The following is a 22,516-nucleotide window of genomic DNA, read 5'->3' as shown; positions in this document are numbered from 1 at the left end:
GTGGTTTTCTCTTTTTACAAAGTCTGTGCTTGTCAAATAAATTATATGTGTGTCAGTCCTCTAGCAACTTCATCTAGAATTTGTGCTGATTTTGTCTCTGTGATTAGTTGGAATGTTATTAGTTTGATATTGTGTACCACTTCCAATTTTAGAACTTCTATAAATTTGTCACAAAGCCCCCCCCCTTTTTTTTTTTGCTCTCAACTGTCATCCTGAGGCAACTGAGCTAACTCAATATTTAATTATATATCTGGCTACTAGGGTGTTTAATGGTAAAGGGGAAGTGGTGTATGGTATCTAATTTGTTATCTAGTTTTCAGGTCCTAGGACACTCCTGGGCCTCATTTCCTTGGCTCCAAGGGGAAGTGGAGATTGGCTGCCCCACCTGCACCCACAGGGCCAGCGTGAAGGAATGGATAGTGAGCCTGCCCATGAGTGCATACGTGGGTTCTCTCCTGCTTGACCCTCCCTGGCTGAGTGACTTTGGGCACTTCCCTTCCCTTCTCTGAGCTTCTTTTTTTTTTTTTTTTTTTGCTTCAGTTGGTCTCCCTTTCTGTGAAACAGGAAGGTTAGAATTCCTGATTTAACATATTCCCTAAACTACAACTTAGGGTTTTGGTGTTCATTTGTGGATGAGTCTGGCCCAGCTGGGCAAGCTATCTGCTCCATCAGGCAGATTTGGAAACACTTCTGGAAGGAGAAAATGTGCAGCTTGAATGGTGGTGGAGAAATGTCTTGGAGAATAAGCAGGGCTTGGCATTATAGTCATATGGCACAGGCTGGGAGTGAGTGGGAGGTGGGCCTGGGAAGGCACCCAGTAGGAAGAGCAGCTGGGGGAGGGGCAGAAGGAAGGAGGAGAATGAAATAGAGAAGATACCATAGCAGAATGCCTATAAGCAAAATGCTCCAGTGTCCTAGGAAGGTATCTTGGATTGACCCACAGCATGAGAGTGGCCCAGATACTAAGGGACATTGAGAGGGAAATGTGATGTGGCCTTAAATCAAAGGGTGGAGGTGAGGTGGTAGGCAGTCATGAGAGGAAGGACCACAAGTGTGCTTAGCATGGCTTTGAGCAAGTGGTTTCTTTCCCCCATTTGGTGTCTATACAATGAAGCAGACAATGCTCTAGGACTCCAGTGTCCACCTTGGGAGAGCTTGGGGTCATTGCCAGGAAAATGAGATGATGCAGTGAGTGAATGGCACATTACCTGGCTTTGGAGATTTTTTAACAAATGGTCTCTATTTTTGTTATTTGGGCATAAAAAGCCCATAGTAATAAAGGAGAGAGATATTTGGAACTATGTGTGGAGTCTTAAGGACCCTAGGAGTGCAGGTTTACTGGAGTCAGGGAATGGAACATTTTTCTACAGGTCAGAAGCACAGCCTGTGATAGGTGCTGTGGATCCTGAGGCCCCCAGGCCAGAAGAGGAACAGCACCGATACCTGGGACTGAATGTCCTGCCTGTCAGTGTTTGGGGAGCCAGAGTAAACTCCAATTTAAAGAGAGTAAAACAGTGTGAATATGTTGCACACCTAAATGGGTGGAGTAGGATTCATATCCTTATGTCAGTTATCACAATATATGGTGTTTCTGTGTGTAAAGAAGGAACAGATAAATCCAGAAATGATGAACTTCAGAGAGAAAGAATAAAATTTCGATTTGAGTTTCATACAAGAAGAGATGAAAAAGGCAAATTCCTTACAAATGACTATGTGGCCCACTTAACCCTCTCTTTCATAGGTGATCCTTGGGGCCTTGGATTTGGGAAGTCAGGGCTTTGGAGGAGCAGATTTCTCCTCACTAGAGCAATAAGCTAAGCTCCAAACTGTCCCCTGCGTGTGGAATGGAACTGATGTGTCCCCAGATTACTTGAGGTAATCTCCCTCACCCACTTGTGCTGGGCTCACCCTGCCAGTTCCCACCTTAACTACACTCGGACCTCAGGAGACAAACACACTCTGCCCAGATCCTCCAGCGCCAGGTCTGAACCTATGGATTCAAATAACAGTGTATCAGGGCCTGCTGGGTGGACAGAGGACAGCTGGGGATGAGGGAGAGAGCTTGACTATAAAAGAAACTGAACATGGCAAGACTTACTCTGTAAGGAAGGAGGTAACTACAATGCTTAGGGAGAGATGAACAAACTGGGACCAAGGAAAGCTCACTTCTCACTTGGGAGGCACAGGGAGAAGGGCTATAGACAAGCATCAGAACTAACATGAGGTCTGAGAAGCCAGAGACCACAGTGGATCTTAGTAGTAGGCATGCTTCACTGAGCATCCCTTGGCTCCAGGTCCTGGGAACCATGAAGACATAGACCTTTCATCCTAGGAGGTCACCTCTGTTTGATGGCTTCAGACTGTGCTTCTTAGGGCCCTGGAGTTCCCTGGAGGTATCCTTGGATCTCTTGTGAAGGTGGGAGAGAAAGGGCAAGGGGTAAGTTTTGGGGGAAGAGAGGCTGAAATGAAATCCAGACCCACCTCTACCTGGATTCAGTGGAGCTGCTTCAACCTTATCTTTTTAGTATATTTTGGCTTTAGATACATTTTATTTGGGGGAAAGTTCTCCTTTTTTTCTTTTTCTTTTTTTTAAGAAAAAGATTTAAAAATCAGTCTGGCAGTATGGACATATGATAAAATCCAACAAAAGGCCTTTCACTTCATCTATTTCAAGGCAGCTGGCAAGCTGACACTCAATAGGAAAAATGACCCATCAGCTAAGGCACAGAGCACCCCTGGCTGATGCATTTAGCTAGAGAACACCACTGAGGACCACGATGATGCTGTGTGGTTGGAAGGGACTCCGGAGTCATTGGCTGTTCTCCAAAGTAGGTCTAGGTTTCCTGCCAGAAGGAAAGGAAGAATGCTGGAGAGGGGGCATGCTTTCCCATTGTTGAGCCTTCACAGCAACCTGAGAAATTCCCAACACTCTTACCTGTTCCATATACTTCATCAGGGCCTTGTGCTAATTTCTCCAGGTTCATTTTCTACTTCACTCCTTGCATTTGACACTCTAACACCACCAAACTGAGTTTCCCACCCACATTATGCCATTTTTAAATTACTTACTTAATTAACTTACTTGCTGTCTATTCTTAATACCTGGAATTCCCTTTACTACTCTCTGTTCTGGTATTTTATTCTAGCTCAGACATTACCTCTTCCAAGAAGTTTTCCATTTTCCTTTATATAAAGTTCTTTTGGTTCTACTTCTTTGCCTTGAGTTAAATTTGAATTTATTACCCACCTAATAACTGGAATCTCTTTACCCCTTAAAAATTGAAGTGAAATTAATTTGTCCTCACATTCCATGACCTGTACGAAGTTAAAGTCATTCCCAAGATGTTTGCCAATTTTGGGGAGAGTAGGAGAGAAGTGAGTTGAGATATTACATTACTATTGCTCTAGCTTCTGGCTTATACATTTCCTTAGTTTATGCTGCTTATTTATGTTCTAATCAGTTTGGCTATTGTGGACATTGCTGCTATAAACATTGGGGTGCATGTAACCCTTCAGATCCCTACCTTTGTATCTTTGTGGTAAATACCCAGTAGTGCAATTGCTGGATCGTAGGGTAGCTCTATTTTCAACTGTTTGAGGAACCTCCATACTGTTTTCCAGAGTGGTTGCACCAGCTTGCATTCCAGCCAACAGTGTAGGAGGGTTCCCCTTTCTCCGCATCCCCGCCAACATCTGTCATTTCCTGACTTATTAATTTTAGCTATTTTGACTGGTGTGAGGTGATATCTCATTGAGGTTTTGATTTAGATTTCCCTGATGCCGAGCAATGTTGAGCACTTTTTCATGGGTCTGTTGGCCATTTGGATGTCTTCTTTGGAAAAATGTCTCTTCAAGTCTTCTGCCCATCTCTTGATTGGATCATTTGTTCTTTGGGTGTTGAGTTTAAGAAGTTCTTTATAGATTTTGGATACTAGCCCTTTATCTGATATATCATTTGCAAATAACTTCTCCCATTCTGTCGATTGTCTTTTGGTTTTGTGGACTGTTTCTTTTGCTGTGCAAAAACTTTTTATCTTGATGAAGTCCCAAGAGTTCATTTTTGCCCTTGCTTCCCTTGCCTTTGGTGATGTTACTAGGAAGAAGTTGCTGCGGCTGAGGTCGAAGAGGTCGCTGCCTGTGTTCTCCTCTAGGATTTTGATGGACTCCTATCTCACGTTTAGGTCTTTCAACCGTTTGGAGTCTATTTTTGTGTGTGGTGTAAGGAAATGGTCCAGTTTCATTCTTCTGCATGTGGCTGTCCAATTTTCCCAACACCATTTGTCTCTTTTCCATTGGACATTCTTTCCTGCTTTGTCGAAGATTAGTTGACCATAGAGTTGAGGGTCCATTTCTGGGCTCTCTAATCTGTTCCATTGATCTCTGTGTCTGCTTTTGTGCCAGTACCATACTGTCTTGATGATGACAGCTTTGTAATAGAGCTGGAAGTCCGGAATTGTGATGCCGCCAGCTTTGCTTTTCTTTGTCAACATTCCTCTGGCTATTCGGGGTCTCTTCTGGTTCCATACAAATTTTAGGATTATTTGTTCCATTTCTTTGAAAAAAGTGGATGGTATTTTGATGGGGATTGCATTGAATATGTAGATTGCTCTAGGAAGCATTGACATCTTCACAATATTTGTTCTTCAAACCATGAGCAAGGAACGTTTTTCCATTTCTTTGTGTCTTCCTTAATTTCTTTCATGAGTATTTTATAGTTTTCTGAGTACAGATCCTTTGCCTCTTTGGTTAAATTTATTCCTAGGTATCTTATGGTTTTGGGTGCAATTGTAAGTGGGATTGATTCCTTAATTTCTCTTTGTTCTGTCTTGTTGTTGGTGCATAGGAATGCCACTGATTTTATATCCTGCCACTTTACTCAATTCCTGTATGAGTTTTAGCAGTCTTTTGGATTTTCCACTTAAAGTATCATATCATCTGCAAAGAGTGAGAGTTTGACTTCCTCCTTGCTGATTTGGATGCCTTGGATTTCTTTTTGTTGTCTGATTGCTGTGGCTAGGACTTCTAATACTATGTTGAATAGCAGTGGTGAGAGTGGACATCCCTGCCGCGTTCCTGACCTTAGGGAGAAAGCTCTCAGTTTTTCCCCATTGAGAATGATATTCGCTGTGGGTTTTTCATAGATGGCTTTTATGATATTGAGGTAGGTACCCTCTATCCCTATACTCTGAAGAGTTTTGATCAAGAAAGGATGCTGTACTTTGTCAAATGCTTTTTCTGCATCTATTGAGAGGATCATATGATTCTTGTTCTTTCTTTTGTTAATGTATTGTATCACGTTGATTGATTTGCGAATGTTGAACCAACCTTGCAGCCCAGGGATACATCCCACTTGGTCGTGGTGAATAATCCTTTTAATGTACTGTTGGATCCTATTGGCTAGTATTTTGGTGAGAATTTTTACATCCATGTTCATCAAGGATATTGGTCTGTAATTCTCCTTTTGGATGGGGTCTTTGTCTGGTTTGGGGATCAAGGTAATGGTGGCCTCATAAAACGAGTTTGGAAGTTTTCCTTCCATTTTTATTTTTTGGAACAGTTTCAGAAGAATAGGTATTAATTCTTCTTGAAATGTTTGGTAGAATTCCCCTGGGAAGCCTTCTGGCCCTGGACTTTTGTTTTTTGGGAGATTTTTGATGACTGCTTCAATTTCCTTAGTGGTTATAGGTCTGTTCAGGTTTTCTATTTCTTCCTGGTTCAGTTTGGGTAGTTGATACATCTCTAGGAATGCATCCATTTCTTCCAGGTTATCTAATTTGCTGGCATAGAGTTGCTCATAATATGTTCTTATAATTGTTTGTATTTCTTTCGTGTTGGTTGTGATCTCTCCTCTTTCATTCATGATTTTGTCGATTTGGGTCATTTTGCTTTTCTTTTTGATAAGTCTGGCCAGGGTTTTATCAATCTTGTTAATTCTTTCAAAGAACCAGCTCCTAGTTTCATTGATCTGTTCTACTGTTCTTTTGGTTTCTAGTTCATTGATTTCTGCTCTGATCTTTTTTATTTCTCTTCTCCTGCTGGGTTTGGCTTTATTTGCTGGTTTTTCTCCAGCTCCTTTAGGTGTAGGTTTAGGTTGTGTATTTGAGACCTTTCTTGTTTCTTGAGAAAGGCTTGTATTGCTATATACTTTCCTCTCAGGACTGCCTTTGCTGCATCCCAAAGATTTTGAACAGTTGTGTTTTCATTTTCATTGGTTTCCATGAATTTTTTAAACTCTTCTTTTAATTTCCTGGTTGACCCATTCATTCTTTAGTAGGATGCTCTTTAGCCTCCATGTATTTGAGTTCTTTCCAACTTTCCTCTTGTGATTGAGTTCCAGTCAAAGCATTGTGGTCTGAAAATATGCAAAGAATAATCCCATTCTTTTGGTACTGGTTGAGACCTGATTTGTGACCCAGGATGTGATCTATTCTGGCGAATGTTCCATGGGCACTAGAGAGGAATGTGTATTCTGTTGCTTTGGATGGAATGTTCTGAATATATCTGTGAAGTCCATTTGATCTAGTGTGTCATTTAAAGTCTTTATTTCCTTGTTGATCTTTTGCTTAGATGATATGTCCATTTCAGTGAGGGGGGTGTTAACGTTCCCCACTATTATTGTATTGTTGTTGATGTGTTTCTTTGCTTTTGTTATTAATCGGCTTATATAATTGGCTGCTCCCATGTTAGGGGCATAGATATTTACAGTTGTTAGTTCTTCTTGTTGGATAGACCCTATAAGTCAGATATAGTGTCCTTCCTCATCTCTTATTACAGTCTTTGTTTAAAATCTAATTTGTCTGATACAAGGATTGCCACCCCAGCTTTCTTTTTGTGTCCATTAACATGGTAGATTGTTTTCCACCCCTTCATCCTCAATGCAGGGGTGTCTTTGGGTCTAAAATGAGTCTCTTGCAGACAGCATATTGTTGGGTCTTGTTTTTTAATCCGGTCTGATAGCCTGTGTCTTTTGATTGGGGTATTGAACCCATTTACATTCAGAGTAACTATTGAAAGATGAATTTAGTGCCATTGTAGTGCCTGTAAGGTGACTGTTATTGTATATTGTCTGTGTTCCTTTCTGGTCTATGTTGCTTTTAGGTTCTCTCTTTGCTTTACAGGACCCCTTTCAATATTTCTTGTAGGGCTGGTTTTATGTTTGTAAATTCCTTTAGTTTTTGTTTGTCCTCGAAGCTTTTATCTCTCCTTCTATTTTCAGTGACAGCCTAGCTGGATATAGTATTCTTGGCTGCATATTTTTCTCGTTTAGTGCTCTGAAGATATCATGCCAGTCCTTTCTGGCCTGCCAGGTCTCTGTGGATAGGTCTGTTGCCAATCTAATGTTTCTACCACTGTAGGTTACATATCTCGTCTCCAAGCTGCTTTCAAGATTTTCTCTTTGTCTCTGAGACTTGTAAGTTTTACTATTAGATGTCGGGTTGTTGACCTATTTTTATTGATTTTGAGAGGGGTTCTTTATAAGTTTTTGAGTTAATTTTTTAAAATCAACTTTTTTTAGCTATAATATGCATACAATAAAATGTATTCATTTTTAGTATATGTTTTGATGAGTTTCAATAAATTTAGATGTCTAACTATTGCCACAATCAAGATCATTCCCATATATCTTCCCTCCCTTCTCCCCTTCCTCCCTACTCCTTTCCAGTTGGTGAGTCACAGAACCTTAGCTTACCCTGACCACAAGGCTTAATTACTTCTATGCTGTGAACACTTCTGATACCCAATGTGTGTGTTTTCCATACCAAACAATTCTCCAATCCTCTGTGGACATCAAATGAATGTTTTATAGTTCCAAATAATTTCTGACAGTAAGTCCCTGGAGTTAGTGCAGACCCTATGAGCTGCGAGCTCAGTCCTACAATACTGCCCCCACCCCCCTCAGACACCAGTCAAGAGTAGCGGGTCCCCAGCCTACCCATACTTCTGTCTAACTTGGCTGCAAATTGGAGGTCCCCATGACCCCCAATAATTTACCTTAATGGCTCACAGAATGCAGGAAAACACTTTCCTTATGCTTATGGTTTATTTTAAAGGCTATAAATGAACAGTCAGATGAAGAGGTACACTAGGCAAGCCCAGAAATGTCCCAAGTGCAGGAGCATCTATTTCCATGGAGATTGGGGTGCTCCACCTGCCCTTCACATGGATGCATTCGTCAAGCTGGAAGCTCTCTGAACCCCATTGTTTAGGGACTTTGTGGAGACTCCGTTATTTAGACATGATTAATTCAATCATTGGTCACTGGTGATTGAACTCAGTCTCCGGCCTCTCTCCCATCCCTGGAAGTTAGAGGTGGGGGTGTGGCTGAAAATTCCAATTCTTTAATTGCGTGGTTGGTGCCTCTGCCAACCGCCCCCAACTTGAAGCTCTCTTAGAAACCCCACCAAAAACCATAAGATACCTTGGAATAAACTTAGCCAAAGAGGTAAAGGATCTATACTCTAGGAACTACAGAACACTCATGAAAGAAATTAAGACACAAAGAGATCGAAAAACATTCCATGCTCATGGATCGGAAGAATAAACATTGTTAAAATGTCTATGCTGCTCAGAGCAATCTATACCTTCAATGCCATCCCCATCAAAGTACCAATGGCATTTTTCAAAGCGCTGGAACAAACAATCCTAAAATTTGTATGGAATCAGAAAAGACCCTGAATTGCCAAGGAAATGTTGAAAAGGGAAAACAAAGCTAAGGACATCATGTTGCCCGATTTCAAGCTATATTACAAAGCTGTGATCACCAAGACCGCATGGTATTGGCACAAAAACAGACACATAGAACAATGGAACAGAATAGAGAGCCCAGATATGGACCCTCAACTCTGTTGTCAAATAATCTTTGACAAAGCAGGAAAAAATATGCAATGGAAAAAAGTCTCTTTAATAAATGATGTTGGTAAAATTTGACAGCTATATACAGAAGAATGAAACTCGACCATTCTCTTACACCATAGACAAAAATAAACTCAAAATGGATGATAGATCTCAATGTGAGACAGGAATCCATCAAAATCCTAGAGGAGAACATAGGCAGTAATCTCTTCGACATCGGCCACAGCAACTTCTTTCAAGACACATCTCCAAAGGCAAGGGAAATAAAAGTGAAAATGAACTTTTCGGACTTCATCAAGATAAAAAGCTTCTGCAGAGCAAAGGAAACAGTCAGCAAAACAAAGAGGCAACACACAGAATGGGAGAAGATTTTTGCATATGATACTACAGACAAAGGGCTGATATCCAAGATCTATAAAGAACTTCTCAAACTCAAAACCCAAAAACAAATAAGTCAAAAAATGGGCAGAAGACATGGACACTTTTCCAAATAAGATGTACAAATGGCTAACAGACATGAAAAAATGTTCAACATCATTAGCCATCAGGGAAATTCAAATCAAAACCACATTGAGATACCACCTTGCACCAGTTAGAATGGCAAAAATGGACAGGGCAAGAAACAACAAATGTTGGAGAGGTTGTGGAGAAAGGAGAACACTCTTACACTGTTGGTGGGAATGCAAGTTGGTACAGCCACTTTGGAAAACAGTGTGGAGGTTCCTCAAAAAGTTAAAAATAGAGCTACCCTATGACCCAGCAATTGCACTACTGGGTATTTACCCCAAAGACACAGATGTAGTGAAAAGAAGGGCCCTATGCACCCCAATGTTCATAGCAGCAATGTCCAGCCAAACTGTGGAAAGAGCCGAGATGCCCTTCAACAGATGAATGGATAAAGAAGATGTGGTCCATATATACAATGGAATATTACTCAGCCATCAGAAAGGATGAATCCTCAACTTTTGCATCAACATGGATGGGACTGGAGGAGATGATGCTAAGTGAAATAAGTCAAGCAGAGAAAGTCAATTATCATACGGTTTCACTTATTTGTGGAACATGAGGAATAGCATGGAGGACATTAGGAGAAGGAAGGGAAAAATGAAGGGGGGGCAATCGGAGGGAGAGATGAACCATGGGAGACTATGGACTCTGAGAAACAAACAGGGTTTTAGAGGGGAGGGGGGTGGGGGGATGGGTTAGCCTGGTGATGGGTATTAAGGAGGGCACATACTGCATGGAGCACTGGGTGTTATATGCAAACAATGGATCGTGGATCACTACATCAAAAACTAATGATGTATGGTGACTAACATAATAATAATAAAAAAAAGAAATCCCAGCCACCAGTCTTCTCATTAACATACAAAAAGACACTCACCACTCTGGAGATTTCAGTGATCTTAGAAACTCTTATTTAAGGAGCCAGGGACTAAGACCAAATACTGTACTCCTTTCACTCCTATCAATCTGGAAATTATAAGGGTTCTAGGGGTCTGTGTCACAAACAGGGGGCACAGACCAAATATGTATTTCTTCTTATGCCATAGCTGGGCACATGGCCAAGGTCTCCTCAGAGTATTCACCCCCTAACCATAGTGCTTGAGTCAAGGGGTGGGGGCATGAAACCCCAGCAGCACCAAATGATATTCTTCCTAGGAGTTTATAGACAGAGAGGAGCTCTGTCTTTCTTCTAGGGTTGCCAAGCCAGGAAAATGAAAGCCTGGGCTGTGGCATGCAGACCATGGAGGAAGCCTGTTTATAGTAGAAGGGGGGAAGGCAATGTAGAAAATCAGCCAAGCTTCAAGAGGGAAAGAATGATGATGATGTAATTTGAGTTTCTGGATGCAACCATGCCTGCAGCCCATTCCACTCCTTCTTCCTAGTTATGTGAATCAGCCAACTCCCCTTCTTCCTCATCTAGCTTGAGCTGGCAAATCTTGTTCAATTTATGGCAAGGGAATGACATTTAATAACCCTGTCCTTAGATTCTGGAAATGATTCTCATTTGGCGCCCACAGTCCTGTATAGGTGAACACACATCTATTTATGAGAAATCAATGTATATTTGTATGCCACGGTCAAATTTTGAACTTTTCTTTCAACATCAGATACGGATTTTGGCAATGCTAAGCAATGAAACTAAGATGTAATCGCTTATGCTTGCTTTCCCTTATATCCAAAGTTGTTTGAGGGAGAGCAACTGAATAAAACAATCTTTTGGGGCATGTTTTCTCACCACCCTTAGATCTCACTACTGTGTTCCCTGTGGGATGTGCTTATTGCTCTCACATTTCCTCCAGTCCTGGGGAAATCTGCCAGTTACAGTTAATGGGGCACAGAAGTGAGGTAGGGAGAATCTCTCTATGCATGCCAATCCAGTTAGCTTCCCAATAGTGGGTTCATCCATCCATTTATTTATCAGTTGTTTTTTAAGTACCAACCCAGAGACAGTCCTGGGTGTTGGGTTACTAGTCAGACACATACCTGTCCTTACAAAGTTTACAGTCTAGTGGAAAAGGCAGACATTGTGGCATATGCTGGCCTGGAGGAAGTGCTAGGTGCTAAGGAGAACGTGAAGGTAGCACCTAACTCAGCTTTCCAAAGGAAGTCAGGTGAGCTAAAACATGAAGATGAGTGGGAGTTGGCCAGAGAAAGGTGACAGAGCTGTGGGAGATGGAGGTCATAGAGGAGGAGACAGATAACTATTAACAATAATAGTTCCTAGCAGGTGTAAAGGCTTGGAGCTAAGAAAGACCTTTAAAAAACAGAGGATGTCAGTGTGGCCATGATTTTCAGCACAAGAAGACAGAGATGAGGCTGCAGTGGCTCATTCTTCTCTGTTCAAACAAGCAGCCATGCAGCCTTTCCTAGCACTAAGCCTAGGGAGTCCCCACCTTCTCCAGTCCAGGTGTCCACCAGAGGGATTCAGGGAGTCCCTCCTTACTAGGAGAGCACCACGTTCTGAAGTTAAAATTACATCTTTAATTCAATTTTATCGAGGCTGTACTTTCAATTCTCTCTCCCTGCTGAAATTTTACCAGTTGAACTATTTGAAATGGATGCTGAGAACAGGAGGGTGAAAGAATGTTGCTACGGGAGTTGGAGCTAGCTAGGGAAATTCTGGGACCAGTTCCTGGTAGAAAAAAATCTACCCCCCAACTTTGGCAGTAAATAAGAAAACTAAATGAGGGGGTCAAAATAGTGAGTTCATGTGCCAAAAGGTCAAGGTCTAGTGCTTATTAAGGAACATGGGCTTTGGGGGGGCGCCTGGGTGGCTCAGATGGTTGAGCGTCTGCCCTCAGCTCGGGTCGTGATCCCAGGGTCATGGGATCAAGCCCCACATCGGGCTTCTGGCTCAGTGAGGAGCCTGCTTCTCCCTCTGCCTCTCTCCCTGCTCATACTTTCTCTCTCTGTATCTCTGTGTCTCAAATGAATAAATAAAACCTTAAAAAAAAAAAAAAAGGAACATGGGCTTTGGAATTAGACATTCTTGGGTTCAGATCTAGGTTCTTCCTCTGATTGTGTGGCTGTGGACGACTTTTTTACTCTTTTTAAGAATTTAATTCATGCTGAGGTGGGGATATGTGGGGATGAAAACATCAAATGTGGTACCTGATACACAGTATGTATCTAATAAATGACAGATACTATTTTTGTATGATGCTGGTACTGTCAGGTTGCTGTGAGAGGTCAATGATTTCATGCATGTATTTGGCCCATAAATAGCACAAATGTTGACTATTATAACTACTGTTGTTATCAGAGATAGCTGTAAATGGAGAATTCCTGAAGCCTCCAGTGTTGTTGTAAAAACAGAGATGGGAAATAGGCTGTGACACATAGACCAAGGCAGGGATGACAAATGGGTTCATCTCGTGCCAGCTGACCAAGTTGGTAGCAGCTGCTGGGAATGTGTACCTACACATCGGAGGCCATGTCTGGCTCAGCAGGGAAGAGCACTGTGATCAATTAATGATGTCTGTTTTGGGTGGCAGAGAGGGTCACACCAGCATGCATGCTATGTATTTTCTTTCTGTAGACTGAAGCATCATTCTAGACCATTGATTTGGGAACCTGTAACAAAGGGGCCAGGTCTGACCTTGTCCGTGCATGCCAGTCCCCACTTTCTCCATACTTTACTCCCAGCACATAATTGAGACATGGCCAGAACCCAGCCCCAGCTGCCTTTTGCTCGGGAAACTTTGGCTGGCATAAATTGAGACCTGTAAATTCACCATGTGGATGACACAGGCTGTGTGCCCAGCCCAGGCTCCACAAGTGACAGAAGAGGAGGGAGTTGCTTAGTGACATGACACAAAGGGTGTCTTTGATTCATCACCCAGATCCAGCCCCAAGCCTATGGCCAACAGTGAGTAATGGCTGCAAATGGCCAATATAACCCCTTTAAAAATGTCACTTTGCTGTAAAATGTAAATTTTTAACATTTAAACACGAACACCGACTCCGAAAATGCCTAGTGCTGGGTGTCTTTTTTTCATTCTTTCAGAAAATCTTCCTCCTTCCATGGTGAAAGATTTCAATACAAGATTTACATCCTTGTGCTTATTAAACTGGTGCCATCTCTTGCCCCAGATAGGGCAGCAAAGGAGCAGAGATTTGCAGGGGACTTTCTACCTTGCCTTTTAATACTGAGTATTAAACATACAGTGCAATTCTGTCCCTAGCCACTGCCCAAAGGTGCTATGAACTCTGAACATGGGAGGTTTCACTTTATTTCCAATTATCCTGGACTTCAAAATACAAGATTGTGTCATTTAAGGTCAAAAACAGCAATAAAAATATTCTTTATTGAGCCCTGGGAGCTGCTCATCACCTAATTCTGTCTCATGGGTCTGCAACCAAGAGGCTCCAGGTAAATCAAGGGTGTGGGTGATGGTTCTTGGTACTGATTCCTTTTCTCCTAAAGCAATTCTAATGAGGGTCATCCCAGCAGCAACTCTGGGCCTCCTGCTGATTGGTCTTTGGACAAGGATGGACCATGAATAACAAGTCAAACTTGAGAGATCTGGGCAGGCTCAGATTCAGGTGTGGAATGCAGGTGGGTCACAGGGGTCATGCTGGGCATGGGAATATGGGGTACTGCTGGCAGTATCCTTCCAGTTTCACCCAACTAGACCATATTGTTGGATTTTTCTTAAGTGTCTTGATCACAGTAGGCATTTATTGCACATTTGTTTAATTAATTAAACAAGTAAACCCAGTGTTCGCCCAGGAGTTTAGGTCTAGCGTTCCAGCAAATAAACTTTACAACCTTGTACCAGTCTCTTAACATCTCTGTACATAGTTTTATGTTATTCTTGTCATATTATTTGGCATATTATAACTAGGGTAAAGGTGGTAATCCTTAATTTACCAGTTAGAAGCAGAGGACCAGACAGTTTGTAGAGTGTTTTTGATATCACAATGAGTTTGTGATGAAGCCAAGATGAAAATTCTGCTTTTTGGTTCTCAGTCTAATTGTCTTACACTTCACTGAATGTTTATACCCTGAGTCATGACCCTAGATGAGGCACGTGTGCACATCAAGGCCGGCACTCAGGTACAGCAAATGGGGAGGCTAGGGCACTTTTGAGGCCCTGAAAGTGGGTGCCCCTTAAATGTTTGTGCCCTAGGTGCCTTGCTTGCTTTTCCCTTCTCCCAGCCCCAGTGATCACACATGTGAAAGCATGAAGGAAAGGGTAGTGCTCAAAAGGAGGCTTTTGCAGGTACCTCTGCAGAAGGTACCTAGAGGTACCTACCTAGAGGTAGGTACCTCTACCTTCAGAGGTACAAAAAGGAGTTCATTTTCTCTCGGCCTGGTACCTGGATGTTAGGACTCTCCTGGAACAGAAAATAGGGAAGGAATTGCTTTTTCAGGGAAGCCAAAAGAGAAAAAAAAATACATGCACCAAAACACTGATCCATCGTGTTCTCTACCTTTCCTAACAGAGTAACTGGTGACACTTGCTAGTAGCTCTTGATCAAATATTTCCCTCTCAGAAGATGGATGTGGCAGAAGACTTGGAGGTTCCTGCATAACTGATTGGTGTGGTTTGCCACCTCCCAGGGTCCTTGTATTAGGACACTTTGATCACAGTGTTGGAAACCCAACTGAAACCATATTAGGTACAAATGGGAATTTATTGGATGAATACTAAAATATTGTATACAACTAAAAAGGAAAGGGGCCTTGGAAATCACTGGAATTAGGGACCTAAATGACCTTAGGAGTTCTTCTATCTCTAGCTTCCACTTCTTCCCTCTCTTTTTTGATAAAGGGATTTCCTCTGCAATTAAGGGGGAAAAAGTCACAGAATTCTTAAGAGTCACATCCTGGATCCCACCAGCAGTAAAGAAGTGATCTTTGTCCCTTATATCTGGTTGAGAAAACCCGGAGAAAGACTCTGATTGGCTTAGCTTGGTCAGGTGCTTATCCTTGGATGGAATAGTGGGCTCAGAGTCAGGGTCATATAGAACCAATAAAGTCTCTGGGGCTACCCCTGTATATAAAAGTTCTCAAGAGAGTGGAGGTCCTTGTGAACTGGGCAACCAACCCAACAGTGCTTTTGATAGCCATACCCATGACCAGCAATGGTGCGAGGTTGGGCACTCTACTTTGTGACAGTCTAGCAGAGCATGGCTTTCAAAGTTAAAGTAGGTGGAGAGGGTTACCTACCAGAGGCACATATTTTGTGGTCTCTTCTTAGAGCTTCTATATTATTTCCCTGGATGTCTTTAAATCACCTGGACACTTCAATAGGAACTTGTCTACTGAGTGAAGCACACTCATCAAACAGCCATAATAACCCTTCTCATGAACTCTAAGATCCTTTATTGGGGAAATAATATAAAGCTCTGACCTATTTCTAGAGATGATGTTGTGAAACTCAGCAATTCTCAAGGGAATTTCTTGGCTCTGAAGCCGAGCATCTGTTGAGGCTATCCCTTAGAGTTTGCCACCTCCCCAACAAAGTGACAGTACTTGTATTAGGGTCAGTAAAACCTTTCATCCCCTGGGCTGAAGTTCTCTATGCTGTTTTCAAAGAAGTGACAACCCGGACCTACTCAGGAGATTCACAGGGCAGTTCCAGCCAGGTGCCTACTACTGGTTATCTTAGATAATTTTTCATTAAAACCAGAAGATCAAAGTGAGTAGGAATATGTCTTCAAAAATTGGGTTCCTGGCATTCAGTAGATGGGAAGGAAGAAACTCCTCTTTGGAGGAATGTGTTCAATGAATCCAAAGAGGGAATATTTGAGGTAGTACAATTTGCTGGAAATAACATAGATTTATTTTTTAAGTTATCTAAATTTTAAAAGCAAAAATAATTGTAGGCAGACTTGGGTAAAAGAGAAATTCACCTATATATTCCTCCATGATAGTACTGTTTTTGTGTTGACTTCTCTAGTCTTTCACGTAAATAGTTGTAAATGGCATGCATGTGATCCACATGACAGTGGGTAAGAAGTGATTGTACTGTTATGCCAATGACCTGCTACCAAGGAAGTGTTTGTGGTGTTACACAGAATGCGAATGGAAAGCCATCTCCAGATTGAAACTTGATAAGGAAGTTACAGTTCTTGTTAAAGGAAGTTTAGATATGTCCTTCATCTGGGGACACTTATGGAGACAAGGGGAATACAGATGCTTCAACAGTGCCTGGGGTCATGAAGGAAAGCCATTTTTGGGATTAACAGAAAGAATATACACCCAGCATTTTACAGATCATTTTGTAGAGAAACCAAATCTTCCAAGTAAATCAACTGGTTCTTAAAGACTCTACTTTGAAATGGCTTAAGCAAAGACTAGAATTTTCTCTAATAATAAATGTGGGTCCCCACAGAGTCAGCTAGTATGGGATCCACGCAAGGGGATCCACAGAGCGTGAATTAAGCAGGACTCAGGTAGAGCCAGAGAGACCTTGCTCCTTTACTCCAGTGTTATAAACAGGAACGTTTTGTAGCTTTTTGGTATGTATGTATGTATCACAAAGAATTTTGGTATAAAGTTTAAAAATGTTTTTCAGTCTTTTTTAAAAAAATTTTTATTATGTTAATCGCCATACAATACATAGTTTTTTAAAAATCTTTTATTGTTATGTTAATCACCATACATTACATCATTAATTTTTGATGCAGTGTTTCATGATTCATTGTTTGTGCTTAACACCCACTGCTCCACGCAGAACGTGCCCTCTTTAATACCCATCACCAGGCTAACGCATCCCCCCACCCCCGTCCCCTCTAGAACCCTCAGTTTGTTTTTCAGAGTCCATCATCTCTCATGGATTGTCTACCCCTCTGACTTACTCCCCTTCATTCTTCCCCTCTTGCTATCTTTTTTTTCTTAATATATATTGCATTATTTGTTTCAGAGGTACAGATCTGTGATTCAACAGTCTTGCACAATTCACAGCGCTCACTGGAGCACATACCCTCCTCAATGTCTATCCCCCAGCCACCCATCCCTCCCACCCCCCCACCACTACAGCAACCTCAGTTTGTTTCCTGAGATTAAGAATTCCTCATATCAGTGAGGTCATATGATACATGTCTTTCTCTGATTGACTTATTTCACTCAGCATAACACCCTCCAGTTCCATCCACGTCATTGCAAATGGCAAGATCTCATTCCTTTTGATGGCTGCATAATATTCCATTGTGTATATATACCACCTCTTCTCTACCATTCATCTGTCGATGGACATCTTGGCTCTTTCCACAGTTTGGCTATTGTGGACATTGCTGCTATAAATATTGGGGTGCACGTACCCCTTCGGGTCCCTACATTTGTATCTTTGGGGTAAATACCCAGTAGTGCAATTGCTGGATCGTATGTAGCTCTATTTTCAACGTTTTGAGGAAAGTCCATACTGTTTTCCAGAGTGGTTGCACCAGCTTGCATTCCCTCCAACAGTGTAGGAGGGTTCCCCTTTCTCCACATCCCCGCCAACATCTGTCGTTTCCTGACTTGTTAATTTTAGCCATTCGACGGGTGTGAGGTGGTATCTCATGGAGGTTTTGATTTGGATTTCCCTGATGCCGAGCGATGTGGAGCACTTTTTCATGTGTCTATTGGCCATTTGGATGTCTTCTTTGGAAAAATGTCTGTTCATGTCTTCTGCCCATTTCTGGATTGGATTATTTGTTCTTTGGGTGTTGAGTTTGATAAGTTCTTTATAGATTTTGGATGCTAGCCCTTTATCTGATATGTCATTTCCAAATATTTTCTCCCATTCTGTTGGTTGTCTTTTGGTTTTGTTGACTGTTTCTTTCGCTGTGCAAAAGCTTTTTATCTTGATGAAATCCCAATAGTTCATTTTTACCCTGGCTTCCCTTGCCTTTGGCGATGTTACTAGGAAGAAGTTGCTGCGGCTGAGGTCGAAGAGGTTGCTGCCTGTGTTCTCCTTTAGGATTTTAATGGACTCCTGTCTCACGTTTAGGTCTTTCAACCATTTGGAGTCTATTTTTGTTGTGTGATGTAAGGAAATGGTCCAGTTTCATTCTTCTGCATGTGGCTGTCCAATATTCCCAACACCATTTGTTGAAGAGACTGTCTTTTTTCCATTGGACATTCTTTCCTGCTTTGTCAAAGTTTAGTTGACCATAGAGTTGAGGGTCCATTTCTGGGCTCTCTAATCTGTTCCTTTGATCTATGTGTCTGTTTTAGTTCCAGTACCATACTGTCTTGAGGATGACAGCTTTGTAATAGAGCTGGAAGTCTGGAATTGTGATGCCACCAGCTTTTCTTTTCTTTTTCAACATTCCTCTGGCTATTCGGGGTCTCTTCTGGTTCCATACAAATTTTAGGATTATTTGTTCCATTTCTTTGAAAAAGGTGGATGGTATTTTGATGGGGATTGCATTGAATATGTAGATTGCTCTAGGAAGCATTGACATCTTCACAATATTTGTTCTTCCAAACCATGAGCATGGAATGTTTTTCCATTTCTTTGTGTCTTCCTTAATTTCTTTCATGAGTATTTTATAGTTTTCTGAGTACAGATCCTTTGCCTCTTTGGTGAGATTTATTCCTAGGTATCTTATGGTTTTGGGTGCAGTTGTAATGGGATTGACTCCTTAATTTCTCTCTCTTCTGTCTTGTTGTTGGTGTATAGGAATGCCACTGATTTATGCACATTGATTTTATATCCTGCCACTTTACTGAATTCCTGTATGAGTTCTAGCAGTTTTGGGGTGCAGTCTTTTGGGTTTTCCACATGCAGTATCATATCATGTGCAAAGAGTGAGAGTTTGACTTCCTCTTTGCCGATTTGGATGCCTTTGATTTCTTTTTGTTGTCTGATTGCTGTGGCTAGGACTTCTAATACTATGTTGAATAGCAGTGGTGATAGTGGACCTGCCACGTTCCTGACCCTAGGGGGAAAGCTCTCAGCTTTTCCCCATTGAGAATGATATTTGCTGTAGGTTTTTCATAGATGGCTTTTATGATATTGAGGTAGGTACCCTCTATCCCTATACTCGGAAGAGTTTTGATCAAGAAAGGATGCTGTACTTTGTCAAATGCTTTTTCTGCATCTATTGAGAGGATTATATGATTCTTGTTCTTTCTTTGGTTAATGTATTGTATCACGTTGATTGATTTGCGAATGTTGAACCAACCTTGCAGCCCAGGGATACATCCCACTTGGTCGTGGTGAATAATCATTTCAATGTACTGTTGGATCCTATTGGCTAGTATTTGGGTGAGAATTTTTACATCCATGTTCATCAGAGATATTGGTCTGTAATGCTCCTTTTGGATGGGGTTTTTGTCTGGTTTGGGGATCAAGGTAATGGTGGCCTCATAAAAAGAGTTTGGAAGTTTTCCTTCCATTTCTATTTTTTGGCACAATTTCAGTAGAATAGGTATTAATTCTTCTTGAAATGTTTGGTAGAATTCCCCTGGGAAGCCATCTGGCCCTGGGCTTTTGTTTCTTGGGAGATTTTTGATGACTGCTTCAATTTCCTTAGTGGTTATAGGTCTGTTCAGGTTTTCTATTTCTTCCTGGTTCAATTTTGGTAGTTGATACATCTCTAGGAATGCACCCATTTCTTGGAGGTTATCTAATTTGCTGGCATAGAGCTGCTCATAATATGTTCTTATAATTGTTTGTATTTCCTTGGTGTTGGTTGTGATCTCTCCTCTTTCATTCATGATTTTGTTGATTTGGGTCATTTCACTTTTCTTTTTGATAAGTCTGGCCAAGGGTTTATCAATCTTGTTAATTCTTTCAAAGAACCAGCTCCTAGTTTCATTGATCTGTTCTACTGTTCTTTTGGTTTCTAGTTCATTGATTTCTGCTCTGATCTTTATTATTTCTCTTCTTTTGCTGGGTTTAGGCTTTATTTGCTTTTTTTTTCTCCAGCTCCTTTAGGTATAGGTTTAGGTTGTGTATTTGAGACCTTTCTTGTTTCTTGAGAAATGCTTCTATTGCTATATACTTTCCTCTTAGGACTGCCTTTGCTGTATCCCAAAGATTTTAAACCGTTGTGTTTTCATTTTCATTGGTTTCCATGAATTTTTTAAATTCTTCTTTAATTTCCTGGTTGACCCATTCTTCAGTGGGATGCTCTTTAGCCTCCTTGTATTTGAGTTCTTTCCAACTTTCCTCTTGTGATTGAGTTCTAGTTTCAAAGCACTGTGGTCTGAAAATATGCAGGGAATCCCAATCTTTTGGTACCGGTTGAGACCCGATTTGTGACCCAGGATGTGATCTGGAGAATGTTCCATGGGCACTAGAGAAGAATGTGTATTCCGTTGCTTTGAGATGGAATGTCCTGAATATGTCTGTGACGTCCATTTGGTCCAGTGTGTCATTTAAAGTCTTTATTTCCTTGTTGATCTTTTGCTTAGATGATGTGTCCATTTCAGTGAGGGGGGTGTTAAAGTGCCCCACTATTATTATATTGTCAATGTGTTTCTTTGCTTTTGTTATTAATTGCCTTATATAATTGGCTGCTCCCATGTTAGGGGCATAGATATTTACAATTGTTAGATCTTCTTGTTGGATAGAACCTTTAAGTAGGATATAGTGTCCTTCCTCATCTCTTATTACAGTCTTTGTTTTAAAATCTAATTTGTCTGATATAAGGATTGCCACCCGAGCTTTCTTTTGGTGTCCATTAGCATGGTAAATGGTTTTCCACCCCCTCACTTTCAATCTGGGGGTGTCTTTGGGTCTAAAATGAGTCTCTTGCAGACAGCATATTGATGGGTCTTGTTTTTTATCCAGTCTGATAGCCTGTGTCTTTTGATTGGGGCATTGAGCCCATTTACATTCAGGGTAACTATTGAAAGATATGAATTTAGTGCCATTGTATGGCCTGTAAGGTGACTGTTACTGTATATTGTCTGTGTTCCTTTCTGGTCTATGTTGCTTTTAGGCTCTCTCTTTGCTTAGAGGACCCCTTTCAATATTTCTTGGAGGGCTGGTTTTGTGTTTGCAAATTCCTTTATTTTTTGTTTGTCCTGGAAGATTTTTCTCTCTCCTTCTATTTCAATGACAGCCTAGCTGGATATAGTATTCTTGGCTGCATATTTTTCTCGTTTAGTGCTCTGGAGATATCATGCCAGTCCTTTTGGCCTGCCAGGTCTCTGTGGATAGGTGTTGACAATCTAATATTTTACCATTACAGGTTACAGATCTCTTCTCCCGAGCTGCTTTCAGGATTTTCTCTTTGTTTCTGAGATTTGTAAGTTTTACTGTTAGATGTTGGGGTGTTGACCTATTTTTATTGATTTTGAGAGGGGTTCTCTGTGCCTCCTGGATTTTGATGCGTGTTTCCTTCCCCACATTAGGGAAGTTCTCTGCTATATTTTGCTCCAATATACCTTCTGCCCCTCTCTCTCTTTCTTCTTCTTCTGGCATCCCAATTATTCTAATGTTGTTTTGTCTTATCGTATCGCTTATCTCTCGAATTCTGCCCTCGTGATCCAGTCGTTGTTTATCTCTCTTTTTCTCAGCTTCTTTATTTTCCATCACTTGGTCTATATTGCTGATTCTCTCTTCTGCCTCATTTACCCTAGCAGTGAGTGCCCCCATTTTTGATTGCACCTCATGAATAGCCTTTTTGATTTTGACTTGGTTAGATTTTAGTTCTTTTATTTCTCCAGGAAGGTTTTCTCTAATAACTTCCATGCTTTTTTCCAGCCCAGCTAGTATCTTTAAAATCATGATTCTGAACTCTAGTTCCGACATCACACTTATGTCCCTATTGAGTAGGTCCCTGGCAGACGGTACTACCTCTTGTTCTTTTTTCTGAGGTGATTTTTTTCATCTTGTCATTTTGTCCAGAGGAGAATAGATGAATGAGAGAACAAAATGCTAACAGGTTAACAACGTCCCCAGAAAATATACTCTAAACCAATCAGAAAAGACCTGAAACCAGGGGAAAAGAAAGGGAAAGAAAGAAAAAAGAGAGAAAAAAAAGAAGAAGATAAAAACAAACAAAAACAGAACAAAACAAAAAAAAACAGAATATGATCACATATGATAAGGCTAGTGCATAGATCAGTGCCACGCACTAGATTTTGGGTGTATTTTGGTCTGTTAGAGAAAGTGCCTCCTAAAATTTTAAAGAAAGAAAGACATATATGTACAAAATAAGGGTTGATACAATGAAGGGATAGAAGATGACTGTAAAGTTGAAAATT

This window comes from Eumetopias jubatus, unplaced genomic scaffold (genome assembly GCF_037043125.1).
Source record: "Eumetopias jubatus isolate StellerSeaLion01/CBP00866 unplaced genomic scaffold, mEumJub1_p1.0 scaffold_13, whole genome shotgun sequence".
Lineage (NCBI taxonomy): Eukaryota > Metazoa > Chordata > Mammalia > Carnivora > Otariidae > Eumetopias > Eumetopias jubatus.
Note: the sequence above shows the minus strand (reverse complement) of the source record.